Below are 22,726 nucleotides of genomic sequence, written 5' to 3' on the forward strand. Positions count from 1 at the left end.
CAAATCGACAAACAATCAAAAAGCGGGGCACTATCTAATAACTAATCAAACTGTGGAACAGTCTCATTCTGTGGTAATCCTTTAAAAGGAATTAAATGAAGGGTGAATCCAAGCACGGACCTGATTGACCAGCAATTATTACAACAAGTACACAAATAATCACAAGCAACTGCTAATTAAGCACAATAAGATTTATTAACGTCACAATTATCGGTAGCTAATCAATAATCTTTCACTAATAAACTCATATACCTCTTTACAATATCACAACCAAAAACAAAGCAAAAACAAAGCAGCATGGACACGTCTGTGTCTGTGTGTGTGTGTGTGTGTGTGTGTGTGTGTGTGTGTGAGAGGGAGTGAAAAGGGAGGGGGCGGTGTCGATCGTATTTCTAACACAAAACTACCCAAAATGGCTACTCCTGTGAGCTGCACAAAACTATTTGGCCTCAAGAGGGCGGTAGTGGTGCTGCGTGCACGGGGAGGGGCTGAAGAAGCCGAGGGGGTTGCTAGGCAGCGCGCACGCTTAGTCGGTATGGTAGCTAGTTCCTGTGTTAGCTCTATACGACCGTAAGCCAATTCCACGTGTGAAGCTAGCCTGCAGCGTTAGCTCGGGAGCTACGCGGCTAGCCGGTGTCGTGTGTGTGTGTGTTAGTAAGAGGAGAAAGAGAAGAAGAGTAAAGAAAAAAGGCACTCTGATCTTAGTTATCGATAATGACCCAGTTCCCCTCAGCCACTCAGGTCTGGGCTAACGTGTAGTTTAGGACAGACTGAGACTTTTGGTTTACTGAGGGGAACTTTTGTCATTATAACTAATTCAGTGACTAACAGCTGATTTTCGCGATTCTATCGCAGACAGTAACTAAACTCCTGAAAGGAGTGGTTTAAGCAGGTAGCGATTACAGTTATACCAAGCTACTTAACACAACATAAATCAACGAGTATAGTGATCAATTTATACATTCACAGCACAGATTAATAATCACATATGGACCAGTACATGATTAAATCAGATCACATTAATGGCAACAAGTGGTAGCGAACCCCTTTTGCTCATTAATAAACACACTACTTATCTCTGCCCAGGCGTAAGCCTTCTTACGGTGTGTTCAGTCCGTTTGTTTCTGTCCAGAAATGAAACGGAACAGGTCCCTGGCTCGTCAGCGGCCCACGGAGAAACTTCCCTCCAAAAAGCAGCAGGGGCAAGTTTAGTCGACTTTGAGAAGAGAAACGTTGTTTCCTTCTCACTGCAGATATGAAAACTCTGGTGTGTTTTCAAGGATCCACCGAAATAAAATCCACTTTCTCCAGAAAATGGAAGTTCAGCACAAGCGCTTGCGCGCCTCCTTTCAGCAACGGAGTTGCAACGGAAGACGGGGGAGTTTCCTAGGGTCAGGTTATTTATAGGTTAAAACCCACCTGCTGTGTTTCTGGTCCCGCTGAACCAATAGGAAGACTCAAAACTCTTGAAAGGGTGAAAACTACACTTTTGTAGTCATTTGACTTCCTGCCAGTTGTGAGGAGTTTCCCCTTCTGGCTGGCATTTCGCATAGAGGTGTGAATTATACCGGCTTTGGGGTTTACATGGAGGCCAAGATTCCTTTGTCTTGGTCACATGTTCCTTTGTCTCTGAGCACATGTGTGTCCTGTATCCAGAGGTCAGTTTAATCTGAGGCCTTTTGGTTAAAATCAGATTTAACCAAACTCTTGGTCCCCAACAGTCCCCCTTTTTGCTCTGAAGAGCAGTTGGTCCCCGGTCTTTGGAGCAAACCAAGGACCATACAGTTCATGGGAGAAAAGGTTAAACTGATATCAACATAGTCCATGCCTTCCTGGGAATGAGAGGCAATGAGAGGCAAGTTCATAATGTTCATATGTTGACTGACGCTACAGTGTTTGGGCAGACAAAATGAGGCAGTTGTCTGGGCAGACAAAATTCTAACTGTAGCTAAACAACAAATGTTTAAACAAAACACAATCCTTAACATAATAGGTAAGCAATGAATTATCCCTTGTACAATCATTGTAGTTATTTAAATATGACATTAACCCAAAATATAGTGAAACAAATGAAGGAAGATAGGAAAGGAAAGTGAAGTAGTTAGGGGTTAACAGGTTCACTCCAGAAAAGAATTGGGGTTCACCAGTGTATGTACATGTGACTGTGTGCATGTACCTGTGGACTGGTGCATGTATGTTTTAATGGCAAAACAAATACTTAATGCAGACTCTAGTCTGTATACATTGTCTTCTGATGCATAGGGAAATAAAATTGAGTCCTATCTCTCATTCTTATGAGCTACGTTAATTTTGAATTGCACTGCCAAGACTATCGTCAGATGTACCTGTGAAGATCGCTGTCACGGTTAGTAGCAGATTTATGGGTCTACAACAAGGCTTGAGTTTGTTGAAAGAGATTCCTTCTCTACCGATGCTTCGCATTAAATCTCTCGCTACTAGTACCTGGTTGTGTTTTCTGTGACACCTGACAGTCTAAAGCATGCACTGGGTTCTTGAGGAACAGAATGGAACTAACAGTAAATGGTATCCTGAAAGGAATTTTTACTACCGAAGCTTTGAGGTAGTTTGATTACTGTTTGAAAAGTTTAGGATGGAAGTGCATGTCAACAGAGTGAGGTGAGGCATGCAGCTATCACTACGACTCAACTGGTTTGAGTCTTATCCTCTTGGGGGAAAACCTCCCTCCCCTTTCCAGGTGCAGAAGCTGCTCTTCTCCTGGGAGTGAGGACCACATGGGAGTTGGTGTGACTGAGCGTGTGGTTCAGGGGCGGGACAGTGGTTGTCACGGCTGTGCAGTTGGGTGCTGAGAGGCATTCAACCCACATGGTGAGGCTGCGTGGCGATCAGGAGGTACTGGGTACCTCGCCTAGTTCTGGTAACTGGGCGATCAAGTTTACCTGGAGGTGGGGCCATAAATGTATGACCCCCTTTCCTGGAGTACAGAGAAGGCACCTGCTCCAGCCACCTTGAGGAGAGTCTGCGGGGACTCTGAAGAAAGGCAGTGGTTTTGCTGTGTAAAAGCTGGAGGCGGGTCAGGTGGGCGCAAGTGATGGTGCAAGTCTGGCCTGGACGGCAAGATTCTTTGGCCAAAGTGATATGGGCACGTCTGTTAGCGTGGCGCCATAAAAGGGTGCACCTTTAACCATACAGGTGTGGCACGGTGCATCGCTGTTGTTCAGCGAGCAAAGGAAAGACCTGTGAGGGTTGGAAAAGTCAAGGCTGCCAGACTGCAGCGGCTGTGTGCTCGCCGGCGGCAAAAAAAAGTCAGAGCCAGGATCAGGCTCTGGAAGAATCATGGCCATTTGCTCATGAATGACGGTGACTTGTCCGTCTGGGGCTGGCAGGCTGCCTGCAGGATCAAGTGGCCTCAGGGTGTCGACCTGGGCCTGACTGTGTCCCCGGTGGCTGTCAGCAAGTGGGCCCGGCCTCAAGTGATTGTGACCGCTGCCCAAGTCTTCTGTGTCACTTACACAGATGAGACTAGGATGTACCAGAGTCATCCTCTGGGGTGTGATATCGACCAAAACTGGTTTTGTGATGGGCGGTTTATCAGGCAGCTAGCTGGGAATGCTACCACTAAATGCTACGCCTAATACTGGTGTACTGAGGGGAAGCATTGTTTTAACGACTTCTGCAGAAGTGTTAGAAGGTGTCTGACTTACTCTGGAGACGCAGTCCAGCAGGGCTAGAGTGCTCACACCCCTTTTCCCCTGCTGCGGTATCTGTACCGTGGGTGTTGCCCTTGTGGGCAGGGTCTCCCCAGGGACGTCAGGGGAGGGGTTTGTGAGGCGCTAGGCGTCGTGGTTTCAGGGAGCACTCTGGGCTCCTTTAAGTTACCTCCTGGTCTAGTTCTGCTGATGATGAATCCGTGTCAGGCCCCTTTGAGGAGTCTGACAGTTCTGCTGGATACAGACCTTGTTTTTGGGAGGGACGCGTGTTGACCGAGTCATCGGGAGCTCCCTTCCCCTTTCAAGGGGTGGAGTCCAGTCAGACTGTGGCTTTGAGCTACACAAAGTATCCATTGCAGTGGGTGAAAGTTTTGATCCACTTTTACCGCACAAGGTTTGGAGGTTTTCTTCCTCTTTAACGAGTGGATAAGTTATAGTTTCTTCAGGAAGCAAGATCTTGCAATCAGAAATTAGCTGGGGTGTCTCCTTGCGGGTGGAGCACCTGTTTCCAGCAAACGGCCCAATAGAGGCTCTTGATAACTCTCACCTATGACCAGCTCTGACACCTCCCTACTGGAGTTCACTAGGCTGCTAGCCGTGGTCTCTGAGTAGACCGAAGTGACTGGAGGCTCGAGGGGAGCCAAGTAGGTTCATCCAGGTCAGCTGGACCGTTGGATGTGGTAGGAGGGTCAGGCTCAGGGTCAAAGGCAGCATCACGTGCTTCTTGGGCGTGTGAAGGTGTCAACATACTTACCCGTTCCGTTGGGTCACACGGTCACTCTGTCGTAGTTTGAGAGTATCATGCAGCCAAGGCTCGATCAGATCATGTCTGTGGAGCCGGCGGGGGTCGTTCAGAACAGGAGAATCATAGTCACTCAGTTGAGGACGGCTCCTCCCCTTTGTCAGTGGGGATGGAGTCTGATCAAAGCGGGATGGCGAGCTTTGTGGCTCGCACCGTTTGTCAGTGGACGGAACTCTGATTCTACCTGTGTTCCTCTGATGTTGCAAGACATTCCTCCCCCTTTTGGCAGGGGGGTGGTAATCTCTCCTCCGAGGGGAGGAGAAGAAGAAGAAGGGTCTCTCCTCCGGGAAGGTGAGGAAGAGGGTTTTCTCCGCCAAGGTAGCGGAGATGAACAAGATCGGTCTCTCTCAGTAGGAGGACGAGAAGAAGAGGAACAAGAATGGTCTCTTCTCTGGGAAGAAGACAAGTGGGTTTTTCGCCGAGGTGGCGGAGAGAAATGGGGTCTCTGACTGTGAGGAGACCAAGGAGGAGGAGAGTAGAACGCTGTTCTTTGCTTGGCACGCCGGAGCTGTGCCGAGAGGTCCTCACGGCTCTCCTCTAACCGGGAGACCTCATCACGCCTGGCTTGGACTCTCTGTCTAAGCCAGGCTGTTTTTGCGCTGCTCAGCTTCATAGCTGTCTTGCAGCAGTGCGAGCTGTGCTTGGAGGACAGCCAGCGGCCGATGGGTTCGGCTCTGATAGATTAGCACCAATTGGCCAAGCAAGCCTTGCATGCTAGCTTTTGGCATCCAAGGCGGCTGTCCCCTGTAAGCCAATAGTTCCTGGAGTATTTCATCGCAGGTAGTTTCATAACCATCACGGTTATTCTCTTCAGAGTCTAGGATGAGACAAGCGACCACATTCTGCAGGACTGTGTCGGTCGGCTCGTCGGAAGCTTTCGCCTCCGGCCTCTGGTACTCAAAGCGACTCATTTTACCTCTAGTAAAGAGATTGTACCAGGGCTCAATTCCTTTGTGGTGACAAAGGAAAATTAACTGTGAACAAGTTGATTCAAGGAGCAGGTAAAAGGCTTAACCTGTAGTTCCTTTAGTTTTAAGTGTTGACTGCTAATTAAGCTTATTACTACCATTTACCACCAACCCAATTCTATTGGGTAGTTGCAGAGGTCCACCAGTTCCGGTGCGTAATAGCTGTTACTGTCAAAAAGTGTTAGTATTAATAACTTTAAGATCGAGTAGAGCGTGAAAGTCTTGACTGCTAACTAAGCTAATTACTACCATTTACCACCAACCCGATTTAAAATTGAAAAAAGTATGGACAATTATGCCTAAATGTTGCACTAAAGCAGGTATTCAACGCTCGCACGGGCGTTAAATACGTTCTGGAAATTTATAATTTTTTTTTTTTTTTAATTAATATTCAAAATTATGGATTATTATGTATAATTATTGTAACAACGCTGGTTCTAACAGCCTCACACGGGCACCATTATGTTGGATTCTCGTAGGGTACAGTTTTGATCATTGGCAAATTATCAAAGATGTTTTATCAATATTAATAAAGTTATGAATATGGTTATTAATAACTTTATCAAATCGACAAACAATCAAAAACGGGGCACCACCCTGCAAGTCAGGGACCAGTCTCATTCTGTGGTAATCCTTTAAAAAGGAATTAAATGAAGGGGTGAATCCAAGCACGGACCTGATTGACCAGCAATTATTACAACAAGTACACAAATAATCACAAGCAACTGCTAATTAAGCATAATAAGATTTATTAACGTCACAATTATCGGTAGCTAATCAATAATCTTTCACTAATAAACTCATATACCTCTTTACAATATCACAACCAAAAACAAAGCAAAAACAAAGCAGCATGGACACGTCTGTGTCTGTGTGTGTGTGTGTGTGTGTGTGTGTGTGTGTGTGTGTGTGTGTGTGTGAGAGGGAGTGAGTGAAAAGGGAGGGGGCGGTGTCGATCGTATTTCTAACACAAAACTACCCAAAATGGCTACTCCTGTGAGCTGCACAAAACTATTTGGCCTCAAGAGGGCGGTAGTGGTGCTGCGTGCACGGGGAGGGGCTGAAGAAGCCGAGGGGGTTGCTAGGCAGCGCGCACGCTTAGTCGGTATGGTAGCTAGTTCCTGTGTTAGCTCTATACGACCGTAAGCCAATTCCACGTGTGAAGCTAGCCTGCAGCGTTAGCTCGGGAGCTACGCGGCTAGCCGGTGTCGTGTGTGTGTGTGTGTGTGTGTTAGTAAGAGGAGAAAGAGAAGAAGAGTAAAGAAAAAGGGCACTCTGATCTTAGTTATCGATAATGACCCAGTTCCCCTCAGCCACTCAGGTCTGGGCTAACGTGTAGTTTAGGACAGACTGAGACTTTTGGTTTACTGAGGGGAACTTTTGTCATTATAACTAATTCAGTGACTAACAGCTGATTTTCGCGATTCTATCGCAGACAGTAACTAAACTCCTGAAAGGAGTGGTTTAAGCAGGTAGCGATTACAGTTATACCAAGCTACTTAACACAACATAAATCAACGAGTATAGTGATCAATTTATACATTCACAGCACAGATTAATAATCACATATGGACCAGTACATGATTAAATCAGATCACATTAATGGCAACAATGGTAGCTAACCCCTTTTGCTCATTAATAAACACACTACTTATCTCTGGCCAGACGTAAGCCTTCTTACGGTGTGTTCAGTCCGTTTGTTTCTGTCCAGAAATGAAACGGAACGGGTCCCTGGCGCTCGTCAGCAGCCACGGAGAAACTTCCCTCCGAAAAAGCAGCAAGGGGCAAGTTTAGTCGACTTTGAGAAGAGAAACGTTGTTTCCTTCTCACTGCAGATATGAAAACTCTGGTGTGTTTTCAAGGATCCACTGAAATAAAATCCACTTTCTCCAGAAAATGGAAGTTCAGCACAAGCGCTTGCGCGCCTCCTTTCAGCAACTGAGTTGCAACGGAAGACGGGGGAGTTTCCTAGGGTCAGGTTATTTATAGGTTAAAACCCACCTGCTGTGTTTATGGTCCCGCTGAACCAATAGGAAGACTCAAAACCAGTTGGAGAAGAACATTTGGGAAGAATTTTGCCATTCACGATTTTTAGCCTACCCTATGGCTATGGGTGATTTAAAATGCTTTTAATTGTGCTTAAACCCCAGATAATATTGAACCAAACCAGGTCACTGGACAGCTTTCAGATGTGAGAATATAAATATATGTGAAGAAGAAAGATGCTAAAAATAAATTCCAAAACTTCTGTGGATACATAAAAGTTAAAACATGAATCAGAATATTATAATATTAACAGCTTACCTCTGTCCAGCAGAGGATTGTTGACCTTTAAAGTCAATATAGCGATTAAATGACCGGTCACTCTTGAAAGACACACAGCTGGGTTCAGGTTCAGCAGAGTCTGATCTTTGATGGATCCTGTTAGACAGAGAGTAAGACCAACAGGGATGGAAATTCACTTTTTAGTGTTCAGACACAAAAACTGCTGGAGATTCAATCAGCAACTAAAACAAGATTAGGACAAAGAAATTCAATAAACTATACAAAAAACTGGGTTAAAAAGCTAAAACACCAGAGAAAAATCAGAATATTCTGGTCCTGATAGAAAAACACATTTATTAAGGGTCACATGTTCAGTTAAAGTCTTCCTGCATAAAATATAATATTAATATTAATGTCTGTAGGCCTAATTATTAACAATTAAATGCCAACAATGCTTTACTTTCTGTCCAAAACTCAATAAAAATATATTTTGAAATCAGAATTAAAATATTTAAAAAAGAAAATGTTTTTGTCTAAACAGAAAGATATTTTGAGTGAGACAGGAAATTATTTTGCAAAATTATTCTCATTTCAGTCATCAACTACAATAATTCCTTTACACAAAAAACACTGAAATAAGAGTACCCTGTAGGGAAACATTGACATTTTCTTTTTTTGCCAGTGATGACCTTTGCCATAATGTCTTTGGGTTGGAGAAGAATGGGTATGCCATGCTGGAAATGTCTTTAGGGACACAGTTCAGCTTTTTAATTTGGGTAAAACAACAGAAATATTGGACCAAACCAGGTCCAATATTAAATTGAGATCTACAGTTGAAGACTGGTCTTACTGGACAGCTTTCAGATGTGAGAATATAAATATATGTGAAGAAGAAAGCTGCTGAAAATAAATTCAAAAATTTCTCTGGATACATAAAAGTTAAAACATGAATCAGCAATATTATAATATTATTAACAGCTTACCTCTTTTCCAGCAGAGGGTTGTTGACCTTTAAAGTTAATAAAGCGATCATTTGACCAGTCACTCTTGAAGGACACACAGCTGGGTTCAGGTTCAGGTTCAGGTTCAGGTTCAGGTTCAGGTTCAGGTTCAGGTTCAGGAGACTCTGGTCTCTTCTGCGTCCTGATAGAAAAACATTCATTGAGGGTCACATGTTCAGATAAAGTCTTCCTGCAAAAAATATAATATTAATATGAATATGTATATAGGCCTAATTATTAACAATAACATGCCAATAATGCTTTACATGCTGTCCAAAACTCAATAAAAATATCTTTTGAAATCAGAATAAAAATATTAAAAAAAAAAAAATGTTGTCTAAGCAGAAAGATATTTTGAGTGAGACAGGAAATTATTTTGCAAAAATATTCTCATTTCAGTCATCAGATACAATAATTCCTTTCCACAAAAAACACTTTATTTGAAGGAGTGTGCATGAGACTGACATGACCCAAAACAACCCAGACGGGACATAGTTACATCCAATGAGACTCGTTCCAGTTTGCTGGATGTTCACAACTCACCTCAATCTTCTTCTTAACATTTCAATTTCCCTTTCAAGTTGCTCCTTCTGCCTTTCAAGTCTCTCCATCAATCTCCATCAATCCTCTCTCCTCCTTTTCAAGTAGCCTCTCCTCCATTTCTATTCGCCTCTCCCTTAAAGGTCTTTTTTTCAAAGTAGTGGTATCTCCATGGACCGGTGTCTCTTCATTGACACAGCTGGGTTCAGGTTCAGGTCCAGCAGGGTCTGGTCTCTGATGGGTCCTGTTAGAAAGAGAGGAAGACCACTTTTTAATCTCCAGAAACAGAAGCTGCTGGAGAAACTAGAAGCTATCAAGCAGAAAATAAAGTCTGAATCTCTTCACTGAATGATTTCTCTCTCTGCTCATCCTGCTCTGTCATTCATTCTCTTTCTGGGAGAACAGGAACATTGGAAACCATCCAGGACTAATGTCATCATTTCTGTCCTCTAATGGAGACAAGACTCCAGGACTAATGTAATCTTTTTCTGTCCTCTAATGGAGACAAGACTCCAGGACTAATGTCATCTTTCTGTCCTCTAATGGAGACAAGACCCCAGGACTAATGTCATCTTTCTCTAATGGAGACAAGACCCCAGGACTAATGTCATCTTTCTGTCCTCTAATGGAGACAAGACTCCAGGACTAATGGTCCTCTAATGGAGACAAGACTCCAGGACTAATGTCATCTTTCTGTCCTCTAATGGAGACAAGAAGGACTAATGTTCTTTCTGTCCTCTAATGGAGACAAGACTCCAGGACTAATGTCATCTTTCTGTCCTCTAATGGAGACAAGACTCCAGGACTAATGTCATCTTTCTGTCCTCTAATGGAGACAAGACTCCAGGACTAATGTCATCTTTCTGTCCTCTAATGGAGACAAGACCCCAGGACTAATGTCATCTTTCTGTCCTCTAATGGAGACAAGACTCCAGGACTAATGTCATCTTTCTGTCCTCTAATGGAGACAAGACTCCAGGACTAATGTCATCTTTCTGTCCTCTAATGGAGACAAGACTCATTATGACAATCAGTCTCACCTTTCTGTCCTGTGTATCTAATGTAAAAACAGGATTTAAAGTGGAGCTTTTGCATGAGTCTTTGAGGAGAAACTCTGTTTTACAGACCTGTCCATTAAATCAACTATCCATTAGTCCATCAAATCCTTTGAGTGTTAGTCGACTGAGAATTTCTTTAATTAAAAGAGAGCAGATCTGGGCTCAGGTCCCTGATGTAAAAGCCTTCTTACTGCATTATATTCTATATATTTACATATTTAAGAGTTACCTGCCTCCTGAGTTTTGTGTTCTCCTTCAAATAAATAAGGATGTTTGTAGGAGCCTAAATGCAAAAGAGTGTCGAGATACAGCTTCATTCTGTGGAAACCTACAATATTTTATAAATTAAATTTGTGCTTACTAATATACTATATACTGTATGTATATATATATATATATATATATATATATATATATATATATATATATATATATATATATATATATATATATATATATAAAGGCCCATTTATATTGTAACTTATTGTTACTTTTATTGAGGGAGGGGAGACGGAGGGAGGGAGGGGAGAAAGAGGAGGGGAGAGGGATGGAGGGAGGGGAGACGGATGGAGGAGGGGAGGGGGGAGAGGGATGGGGGGGGGGAGGGATGGAGGGGGGGAGAAAGGGGGGGGGGGGGGGGAGGGGGGGGGGGAGGGAGGGGGGGGGGGAGGGAGGGGGGGGAGAGGAGGGGGGGAGGGGAGGGAGGGAGGGGGGGAAGAGGGAGGGGGAGGGAGGGGGGGGGGAGGGAGGAGGAGGGGGAGGGAGGGGGGAGGGAGGGGAGGGGGAGGGGAGGGGAGGGGGGGGAGGGAGGGAGGGGAGAAAGAGGGGGGGGGAGGGAGGGGGAGGGGAGAAAGAGGGGGGGGGAGGGAGGGGAGGGGGAAAGAGGGAGGGGGGAGGGGGGGAGGGAGGGGGGGAGGGAGGGGGGGGGGAGGGGGGGGGGGGAGGGGGGGGAGGGAGGGGAGGGAGGGGGGGGAGAAAGAGGGGGGAGGGAGGGAGGGGGGGAGGGGGGGGAGGGAGGGGGGGGGGGAGGGGAGGGGGAGGGGGAAGGGAGGGGGGGGGAGAAAGGAGGGGGGAGGGGGGGAGGGAGGGGGGGGGGAAAGAGGGGGGGAGAGGGAGGGAGGGGGGAGAAAGAGGGGGGGAGAGGGAGGAGGAGGGGGAGGAGGGGGAGGAGGGGGGGGGGGGAGGGAGGGGAGGGAGAGGGGGGGAGGGAGGGGGGGAGGAAAGAGGGGGGGGGGAGGGAGGGAGGGGGGAGAGGGAGGGGGGAGGGGGGGGGGAGAGGGGGGGAGGGAGGGGAGGGGGAGGGGGGGGGGGGGAGGGGAGGGGGGGGGGGGAGAAAGAGGGGGAGGGGAGGGAGGGGAGGGGGGAGGGGGGGGGGAGGGGAGGGAGGGGGAGGGGGGAGGGGAGGGGAGAGGAGGGGGGGGGGGGGGGGGAGGGGGAGGGGGGGAGGGGGAGGAGGGGGGGAGGGAGAAAGGGAGGGGAGAAAGAGGAGGGGGGGGGAGGGAGGGAGGGGGGAAAGAGGGGGGGGGGAGGAGGGAGGGAGGGGAAAGGGGGGGGGGGGGGGAGGGGGGGAGGGAGGGGGGGGGAAAAGGGGGGGGGGGGGGGAGGGGGGGAGAGGGAGGGAGGGGGGAGGAAAAGGGGGGGGAGGGAGGGAGGGAGGGGGAGAGGGGGGGGGAGGGAGGGAGGAGGGGGGGAAGGAGGGGGGGGGGGGGAGGGAGGGAGGGAGGGGGGAGGGGGGGAGAGGGGGGGAGGGAGGGAGAAAGAGGGGGGAGGGAGGGAGGGAGGGAGGCACTCCAACGGAGCAGCGCTGCACTTCTAGTGACACCAGCTCTTGTGCTGCTTGAGATTTCTGTTAGAGCCTCATTTCAGTCAAGGGAAAATGTCAAAAGACAAAGTTTGCTGAACTTGTTCAAATACTCTGGCCAGTCGGATCTCAAACCAGCAAAAAGAGTTTCTGCCCATCAAGAATGTGGAGACCACGGTGGGTTTCTTGGTTAATTTTGAATAGCCTCCCGTCTCCTTGAGATCGCTGTGTCTTTTTATATGAGTTTAAACTCAAACTAAAGTTCTATCTCTCGGAGCGTGCATTTCTCTAAATTCTTATTTTTAATTATGTTTTTTGCTTTCTTAAGGATGTTTTATTCTATTATCTTCTCTGACTCTTGTTATGTGAAGCACAGTGGTCAGCTTCTGTTGTGTTTACTTGTGCTATACAAATAAATGAAATGAATTTAGTAGTACGATGGATAACTGCTGCTGGTGAAAACGATTGTTGCAGTGTATTTATTTATTTTTTACATTTCATACCGATGCAGTGCAATGTTCTGAAATAAATTAAACATTGGCCTGATGTAAACACAGCGTTGTTTAGGTTTTTTTAGTCAGATAAGCTACTAGGCAGTGTAATTATTTTTTTTTTTGTTCCATTACCTCCAACCCCCGTTTGTAGTCGCCGGATCCACCCCCCCACTGCGATCCGAGACCTTCCACTTTACAAATTAAGCACTGATTGAATTTGAACACAGAGTTGCATCATAAAGAAGTGCCACTAGTTCCTGTTGGAGGAGTGCCAGCTCATAGTGATGCAGTGCCATATTAGTTGGTTTAGTTAGAGAATAAAAGAGCTGAGTCATGTTGTCTCCACATCAGTCCTGTCAGTGAATAGACCGACCGACACTAACTGCTGCAGACAGATTTCTGATCTTCAACACAAGAGTCCTCAACACTTTCTCAGGAAATAAGAAGTGAAGTAGAAACATTATATTTAACATCACAGAGCCAGAAACTAACCCTGAAGAGACCAAAGACTAACTTGTTGTTAAAGTACCAAACAGCAACTTACAGTTTCTTCAGACAGTCTAAAGGGTTGATGAAGAAGAGTTGATGAAGAAGAGGGTTGCTCTCCACCTGGAGAGAAATCTCTGACGCAGGTGAGCTATTTCCAGGGGTTCGTTCCAGGTAGGAGGTTTAACAAACTGGAATTGTATTACACCTATAATTTCAATACCGACGTAAACTCTCTGTGAATTAATACAGCTTTTTCATCAATGGGATCGTCGACAAAAGGACATGACATGTTTGAGAAAAAAACGTTTTATAATCTGCCTAATATAAACTAATACGTTTTTTTATTCATGCAGATAAAACTGCATTAAAATGCGCCTGATACAGACTGAATGAATGAATGAGGAAATGAGTTTCTGAGAGAAACTCAAGGTTTCTTGAAGAAAACCTGCTCCCGACCAGGTTAGGTTCACAGACTCAGTTACCATAGTAACTGACTCCGAGGTTAAGTTACCTCTTTTTCTGGAACGGAAAACCCAGAGTTTCCCTCATCTCTGGGTTAACAAACTCAGAGTTTTCACTAAACCTGCTTCCTGGATCGGGCCTCTGGAATGCAACAGGAGCAGATTTTCACAATAAAATAAAATTTGGACTAATGGAGCCAAGACTGAGAATCAATCTCTCTTTTCTGTCCTGTCAGTGTTTGTTCTAGGTTTTGTAGAAGACTGATGTCCAAATATTCAGTTGCTGGGAGTTTAGGGTTTGTCTTTCAAGAAAAGGTTACGTTTGTCAATAAAAAAATATGAAATTTTGCATAATGTTGGACTGTTATTATTACCATATATGTGTCTTAAACGTTGGAAAAGCTAGATCAGCTGATAAACAAATAACACTCAGAAAGATTAAAGTCAAACTTAAAGCTAAAGAAGTCTGACTACAATCATAAAATCTGAGAAAAGTTTAGTTTTAAAGATCACACTGATTTCACATTAATTCAGTTAGGTGAAACCTAAAACAGCTCCAATGGTAGAGAAACCCTGCCTGAGAAGTTAAAAACAATGGGCCTCATTCACCAATATCTTCCTAAGTTTTCTCTTAAATATGTTCTTAAGAAAGTTTCTAAGAAAAGTCTACGCCACATTCATGACGTGTTCTTAAACAGCAGAATTGTTCGCACCTCTGTTCTTAGGATTGATGAATCCCACGTCTTCGTAATTGAAAGCGCGTGCCAGTTGTTCCTAATTACAATAAAAAAATGCCCCAAAAATATAAGGACATGACACTTCCTGTGCACCTCCCGGGAAGCAGGGGACTGCGTAGAGATGGAGGAGTTGCGGTGGAGGAAGTACTGAATCTCAAGTAAAAGTACAAATAATAAAAGACATATTTACTTTAGTAAAAGTATAAGGTGTCCACTACCACAAACAAGACCTGGCTTTTAAAAGAAGTTCCTATCCTAACCAGCATAAAACGGAAATGTGTTGTTAGAATCTGAACATGGTTGGTTTTATTCATGGATGTATTTTAAGACGATTTTAAGACGGCTCTGGAGCACCGGAGCCGGCTTGGATCAGCGGTGCCCCATATATACAGTATCTATGGCAACCAAACTTCACCCCCATATATACAGTATCTATGGCATATATACAGTATCTATGGCAACCAAACTTCACCCCCATATATACAGTATCTATGGCAACCAAACTTCACTGTCACAAACGTGTGGAGGTCAGGAAGACGTTTCAGCAGGGGACAAACTGATCAGAAAATGTAATGCAACGTTGTAGAAATATAGTGGAGTAGAAAGTATAGATAATTGCTGCAAAATATAACGAAGTAAAAGTCAAAAGTAGGTTATGCACTATTGAGTCTACTTGAGTAAAGTAGAGATACGTGAAAAATGTACTTAAGTACCTACAGTAACAAAGTATGTGTACTTCATTAAATTCTACCACTGCATTTTGGCTCTATATATGGCACGGTGAATCACCAAATAACGCAGGATTTAATCAGTTTAATTGCTGATGTAAATTGCAGTGTTAGTGTCTTTTTGCATATTATGATTTTCTTTTCAACAAATGATCAGAAATACATTACAGTACAATACTATCATTGTAAACGACTGTAGAATTGAATAAAATGCAGTAACCAATTATTTGGAGCAAATTGTCATCACTCAAATGTGCGTAAGAGTGCTTTTCAGTGTTCGTAGATTTTGTTCTTGGCTAAGAACAAATCCAAGTTAAGAAAACATTAGTGAATGCCAGAATCTTCGTAAAAAGTTCGTAAGAAGGGTTTAAGAACACATTTCTTCGTAAGAATGGTTGGTGAATGAGGCCCATTGACATTAAAGACACTTCTCCTCCTCCACACATTACTACAACAGTAACAGAGGCATTTAGGTCACTACATTTTATTCTGAAAGGTCCCAGAGGAAACAGTAGAGTCCTGTTGTGTCTGACTTTACGCTGGTGGAGACGACGGTGTGTTTTCTGACAGCAGGAGAAAGGCTCGGACCCCCCCCCCATCTTCAAACTCAGCTTCATTTAGATCTCAACTACACAGCTGTAAAGTTTCCTGACTGCAGCCTCACGGTTGGGACAGACAGACGTATAAACACCTGGCAAAGGATTTAAAACCTCCTCTGTAGTAGTTCATGTTACAACATGGAGATTACAGTTTTTTCCGATTGCTAAACGACAGTGGGCACAACTGGAGTCACGTGCAAAAACTCAAACTACAGTCTGCACTACCAACAGTCACCTGAGCTAAACAGTTCATATCAGCTGCAAAACAGGCTCAGTGCAGCTAAACACTCACACACAGGCCACACTGGCCACACACACACACACACACACACACACACACACACACACACACACACACTGAGACACACACACACACACACACACACACACACACACACACACACACACACACACACACACACACACACACACACACACACACACACACACACACACACACACACACACACACACACACACACACACACACACTGAGACACACACACACTGTCAGAACACACTGAGGGTAAAAACACTAAAAAGCATCAAACACAATACACAAATTACAAACTTTTTCATCTTTACAGTTTGAACAATTTGAGTGACTTTTACACTACTCAATAGTTTATTTAAGGAAAAAATATAGATTGTATAATATACCAATTTTTACATGAGGTAAAAAAGAAGGAATGAAAATCAGCAGTTTTCTTCAATAAAGTATTTTGTCTCTAGTAATTTATGGAATTACTGGGTAAAAAAACTAAAGGTACATACGTAACAGTACCAAAGAATAGTGTGACTAATCCTGCCTCTCTCCAGCATCATGTGGCAAGTTTTCTTCATCACATTGGATGTCTTCATCATCTCTAAATACTAATGAATGTGGTGTTTCTATTGCTTTCACCTCCATTACTTTCTGAAAAACAGTAAGAACACAGTTTTACTATTGTAAAGATATAGTGTTTTTCACTTTTTTTATATCTTTGATCTTTTACCTGTTTCTCTCAAACGGTACAGTGTAGAATTCTTATTTGGTGTTTGTATACAAAAAAAGGCTTTCTGATCTTTCTCTGTATAAATACCATATATGTTCACTAACTAGTCTAAAACTAGACACCTGCTTAGGCTTTCAGCTAGAATCCCAATCAGCAGTGTTTGATAGGCACCAGACTGGAATCTATTCTGTGTTGAATGTGTGGTTAACAGTGTTGACAGCAGTGTGTTAGCATCTGAACAAAGTGCTGTAAATCTACAGTGTTGTGCAGGTTGTGGTTAAAGTCATGGGATAAGTGTGTAGAGTTTAGAAAACTGTGTTCAAGCGATGAGAAACCAACTAGAGTTTGGTCCACATGAACTGCTGCTGTGCAGACTGTAGTTTCAGTTTTGCACACGTTACTCCAGTTGTTCCCCACTGTCGTCTAGCAATCGGAAAAAACTGTAATCTTCAACACAAGAGTCATCTAAACTTTCTCAGGAAATAAGAAGTGAAATAGAAACATTATATTTATATAATGTATATATTTATTTATTATATTTAACATTACAGAGCCAGAAACTAACCCTGAAGAGACCAAAAACTAACGTATTGTTAAAGTATCAAACAGCAACTTACAGTTTCCTCAAACGGTCCAAAATGTCGACAGGAAACAACTCATGTGAGATGTTTCCTGATGCGTCACAGCTCCACCTGTCAGGAAGCAGACTTTCACAATAAGAGCTTTGTTTCTTCCAAAAAACAAAGTCTTTTTTGTAAAAAGTCTTCTGGTAGCTGAGCTAGAGAGAAATCTCAATCATTCCCAATCTTTTAGACACGGAGAGTGTTTCTTGTAAAATAAACAATAGACAAGGCTATTACTGATCACTAACTTGCTAGTTAACATTAGTAATTACTGATCAACATGCTAGTTAACATTAGTAATTACTGATCACTAACATGCTAGTTAACATTAGTAATTACTGATCACTAACATGCTAGTTAACATTAGTAATTACTGATCACTAACATGCTAGTTAACATTAGTAATTACTGATCACTAACATGCTAGTTAACATTAGTAATTAAACCTAAACAGTTAATGGGTCCAAACTGTTGTTGTCCAAACTGCCTGTGATGCTCCATTACTGACTGAAAATTCCTCTACTGTGTGACAGTAAAACTAGTTGGTTATGACCCAAGTCTGCACAACCTATTTTTATTTTCCAACTGCTTACACACAAAATCTTTTCATGTCACACGATGTTTGAAACCTCTCACTCAAAGTGCAAAACTACACAGCAAATCTCCAAAACCAGAAGCTATTTCTCAGCCTTTCACTCAGCTTTCAATTGCATGAAACACTTTTTTCAAAACATCACACACAATTCTCGACCTAAAACACAAAAATCTAACAGGAAGTGACTTGTTATCCATTTCTAAACACAACCAATCAAAATGCTACACTTATTTACCAGGGCACACACACAATCCTCACATTTGCAAACACATTATGTCATAACTGAACACTAACCAATCACTGCTTTAGTATAGGCCTATACAAAGGTATAGACAGAGAGCAAGGGGAGTAGGAGGAAGAGACAGGGGACAACGAGGAGGAGGAGGAGGGAAGAAGAGGAAGGAGAGCCATCTCTGATGAAATCAGAGCTAGAGAAAGAGGAAGCAGACGTGTTGTAGAGTCAACCGGAGCAGAGTTCGTGGTTATTGGTGTTATACCGTCGGCCCTGGAGGTAACGAGTCTCCGCCGGTTTTCTGATCACGGTGGGAAACCAAGGATCAGGAGAGGTTAACACACTGAACATTTTAACAGCTGATTAAGGTGCGCTTGTTGCCCGTGTGCGCTGATGACCTCATCTGTTGACATTTCGAATGCCTTCCTACAGTTGCTTAGCAACAGCGGGCTTTCCCCACAAACAAACGTAGTAGAGTCCGGATGGGTGAATTCTTCTGTCCCAGACCGCCCCGCCCCACAGAGCCGTGACTGAACCCTGTGCCCCACAGGTATTAAGAAGTTTGTCTCCGAGTGTGTGTGTGTGTGTGTGTGTGTGTGTGTGTGTGTGTGTGTGTGTGTGTGTGTGTGTGTGTGTGTGTGTGTGTGTGTGTGTGTGTGTGTGTGTGTGTGTGTGTGTGTGTGTGTGTGTGTGTGTGTGTGTGTGTGTGTGTGTGTGTGTGTGTGTGTGTGTGTGTGTGTGTGTGTGTGTGTGTGTGTGTGTGTGTGTGTGTGTGTGTGTGTGTGTGTGTGTGTGTGTGTGTGTGTGTGTGTGTGTCTCTGTGTGTGTGTGTGTGTGTGTGTGTGTGTGTGTGTGTGTCTCTGTCTTGTGTGTGTGTGTGTGTGTGTGTGTGTGTGTGTGTGTGTGTGTGTGTGTGTGTGTGTGTGTGTGTGTGTGTGTGTGTGTGTGTGTGTGTGTGTGTGTGTGTGTGTGTGTGTGTGTGTGTGTGTGTGTGTGTGTGTGTGTGTGTGTGTGTGTGTGTGTGTGTGTGTGTGTGTGTGTGTGTGTGTGTGTGTGTGTGTGTGTGTGTGTGTGTGTGTGTGTGTGTGTGTGTGTGTGTGTGTGTGTGTGTGTGTGTGTGTGTGTGTGTGTGTGTGTGTGTGTGTGTGTGTGTGTGTGTGTGTGTGTGTGTGTGTGTGTGTGTGTGTGTGTGTGTGTGTGTGTGTGTGTGTGTGTGTGTGTGTGTGTGTGTGTGTGTGTGTGTGTGTGTGTGTGTGTGTGTGTGTGTGTGTGTGTGTGTGTGTGTGTGTGTGTGTGTGTGTGTGTGTGTGTGTGTGTGTGTGTGTGTGTGTGTGTGTGTGTGTGTGTGTGTGTGTGTGTGTGTGTGTGTGTGTGTGTGTGTGTGTGTGTGTGTGTGTGTGTGTGTGTGTGTGTGTGTCTCTCTCTCTCACACACACACACACACACACACACACACACACACACACACACACACACACACACACACACACACACACACACACACAAATCCCCACTGTAAATGTCCACTGTGTTCACCATAAGAAATAAAGGATCTATAAGACAGTAACACTACCAGATACCTCCACAACATGGAGGAGGATCTTTGTGAAGACGCCAGTTGTAATCAGCACAAGTCCAGTTGTGTTGGTTTCTCTGCAGCTTTCTGCTCTTAAACTAAACTAACCACAGCTGGACTTCACCAGTCAAACATTACACACATTAGATATATATATATATATATCTACTGTATATATATATTAAAACATTACAGACATTAGAGTTAAATTACCTCCAGCTGGAGCTCCACACCGAGAGAAAAAGCTGCGACACAAACTGTGTAAAGTGAAAGTAAACTTTAAACAGGAAACAAGAGGAGGGGCCCAGAGAGGCTCAGCATTACCAGATATAGTAACACACAGACTGACAGTTAACATGTAATAACACATGGAATGGAGTTGTTTTTACATCTAAAGTATGTCAAGTCAAGTGGGTTTAAAAGTCATTTCATCCATATATATATATACTGTATATAGTGAAGCAGAACAACGTTTCACCATGGATCAAGTGGTGGTACACATTTAAAAATATAAAAACTACATTATATATAAAAAAACGACATACGAGACAGGCTACATTTAGTGCACACACATTACAGACTCCACATGAAGTGTAATTACTACTTAAAGTAGAGCCTTTAAGACAGACCAGGGACAGGACAGACAAGAGACAACAGAGAAGCGGGGCATCAGTAGACCTGTACCAGAGTACTGATTGGTAGAAGTCAGGGTCCCAGTGGGGTAATAAGGTAGAAAATAACAACTTTAGCAGCAGAAAATAAAGAGCAGGAGTGTATTTCAGTTCAGGGTGAAAACTGTTGTGATTCTATCAGAGGATGGTGTGTTGAGAGTCCACACAGACTCCAGCTGTTTAAAGATGTCTGTCCTCAATCCATTTAAAAACAATCACACCGTTTACTCCTCCATTCATTCAGACACCTCACTGCACTAGTTGGAACAATATACAATACTTCATATAATAGAATACTACATCACAATAACAGTAACGTTATCTCCAAATAACTATATTTCCATCAGCTGTTCTTCAGTGGAGAGTTTATATTCACTGTACCAACAGACCTTTAGATGCACATAAACCATACACACACACACACACTACATGGGGTATCGGTCATTTATCAAGTAAATAATACATGGTGTTAAAAAAAGTGTTTATTGATGAAGTATTACCAAATAAATACATGACATGTAATAAAATGTAATGTATAAAGTGTGGTGAGTGTGTGAGATAAGAACATAGAAATGAAACTAATAAAATCTGTAAACATGTTTTAATGTGTGAATATGATTGGTGGAGCTCTGCTTGTAGTTCCTGCTGATGTCACCTGATGTCACCAGAGGGCGCCATGACGTCATCACCAGAGGGCTCCATGACGTCATCACCAGCTCAGAGATGCTGTGTCTGAATGTAGTTCAGAGGTCTATGTGTTCTTGTGTATTAAAGTAAATAGTTAACCTTTCACCGTGTGGTCCTGTGGATGTTTTAATGTGGATTAAGACGAGGAGATGTAGAAGAGCATCGAGCTACCACTTCATTCTGGGGAAACCTACAACATTTAGGAACTTAAATTCATGCATACTAATATATCTGAATGCAGGAGTTTAGACATCAGACTGATAGCTGAGAGTGTGTTCTCCACCTCCTCTATTAGTAGAGGGTCCTGATGAGGATTGGACTCTACTAATAACATGGTGTTGAATATGAACCCAAAGTTGCATCATAAAGAAGCTCCACTAGTTCCTGTTGGAGGAGAGCCAGCTCATAGTGATGCTGTTCCATATTAGTAGATTTAGTGAGAGAATAAAAGAGCTGAGTCATGTTGTCTCCACATCAGTCCTGTCAGTGAAGACAAGGACCGACACTAACTGCTGCACCAGCCCCTTCTCATTCTGACCTCCTAAAATCAGGAGGTTAGGACAGTGTCTGTCAGCGTCTGATGGACCTAAAAGGCCTTCAGTGTGTGTGTGTGAGGCCCCGGGGAGAGCAGCAGGTAGATCAGATTTAGAGAGTAGTATGTAAGGAGGGTGGTTGGGGGGATGGGTCAGACTCAGGACTTTACCCAGGAGACCCGGGTTAGACCAGGAGACCCGGGTTAGACCAGGAGACCCGGGTTAGACCAGGAGACCCGGGTTAGGGTCCCGCTAGAGTCGCTTTTTAGTTTCCTCCCACGGGTCACAGAACCATAGGACCTTCTAATAGTGGAGACCAATCAGGTCACTGGAAACACTAAAGGAGACTTTTAGAGAGACACACACACACACACACACACACACACACACACAGACACACACACACACACACACACACACACACACACACACACACACACACACACACACACACACACACACACACACACACACACACACACACACACACACACACACACACACACACAGACCAATCACGTCACTGGAAACACTAAAGGAGACTTTTAGAGTCAATAAGAACCAGAAAGAAGCTGTTGTATAGACACACACACACACACACACACACACACACACACACACACACACACACACACACACACACACACACACACACACACACACACACACACACACACACACACACACACACACACACACACACACACACACACACACACACACACACACACACACACACACACAAACACACACACACAACACACACACACACACACACACACACACACACACACACACACACACACACACACACACACACACACACACACACATACACACACACACACACACACACACACACATACTACAAAAAACACACACAAAAACACACACACACACACACACACACACACACACACACACACACACACACACACACACACACACACACACACACACACACACACACACACACACACACACACACACACACACACACAACACACACACAAACACACACACACAAACACACAAACACACACACAAACACACACACACACACAACACAGACACACAAACACACACACACACACACACACACACACACACACACACACACACACACACACACACACCTTATCGCGCTGATGTGACCGACCCCGACCATCATTTCTAAATATC

The 22,726-nt window shown here is 44.1% G+C and overlaps 2 long non-coding RNA genes across 3 annotated transcripts; both read right to left on the reverse strand.

Annotated features, from left to right (window-relative positions):
* Window positions 1-8,704: 8,704 nt before the first annotated feature.
* Window positions 8,705-9,337, reverse strand: LOC114551595 (uncharacterized). The gene is made up of 2 exons (XR_003691943.1): window positions 9,269-9,337; window positions 8,705-8,867 (listed from the first exon to the last, which is right to left on the reverse strand). It is a non-coding gene; the product is annotated as an uncharacterized LOC114551595 (long non-coding RNA).
* Window positions 9,338-9,345: 8 nt separating this feature from the next.
* LOC114551587 (uncharacterized) lies at window positions 9,346-20,136 on the reverse strand. Of its 2 annotated transcripts, XR_003691933.1 has the most exons (4): window positions 19,867-20,136; window positions 17,245-17,319; window positions 13,163-13,295; window positions 9,346-9,509 (listed from the first exon to the last, which is right to left on the reverse strand). It is a non-coding gene; the product is annotated as an uncharacterized LOC114551587 (long non-coding RNA). The 2 variants fall into 2 exon arrangements; XR_003691934.1 differs by lacking the exon at window positions 13,163-13,295 and having other exon boundaries at window positions 19,867-20,133.
* Window positions 20,137-22,726: the final 2,590 nt, after the last annotated feature.

Source organism: Perca flavescens, unplaced genomic scaffold (genome assembly GCF_004354835.1).
Source record: "Perca flavescens isolate YP-PL-M2 unplaced genomic scaffold, PFLA_1.0 EPR50_1.1_unplaced_scaf_2, whole genome shotgun sequence".
Lineage (NCBI taxonomy): Eukaryota > Metazoa > Chordata > Actinopteri > Perciformes > Percidae > Perca > Perca flavescens.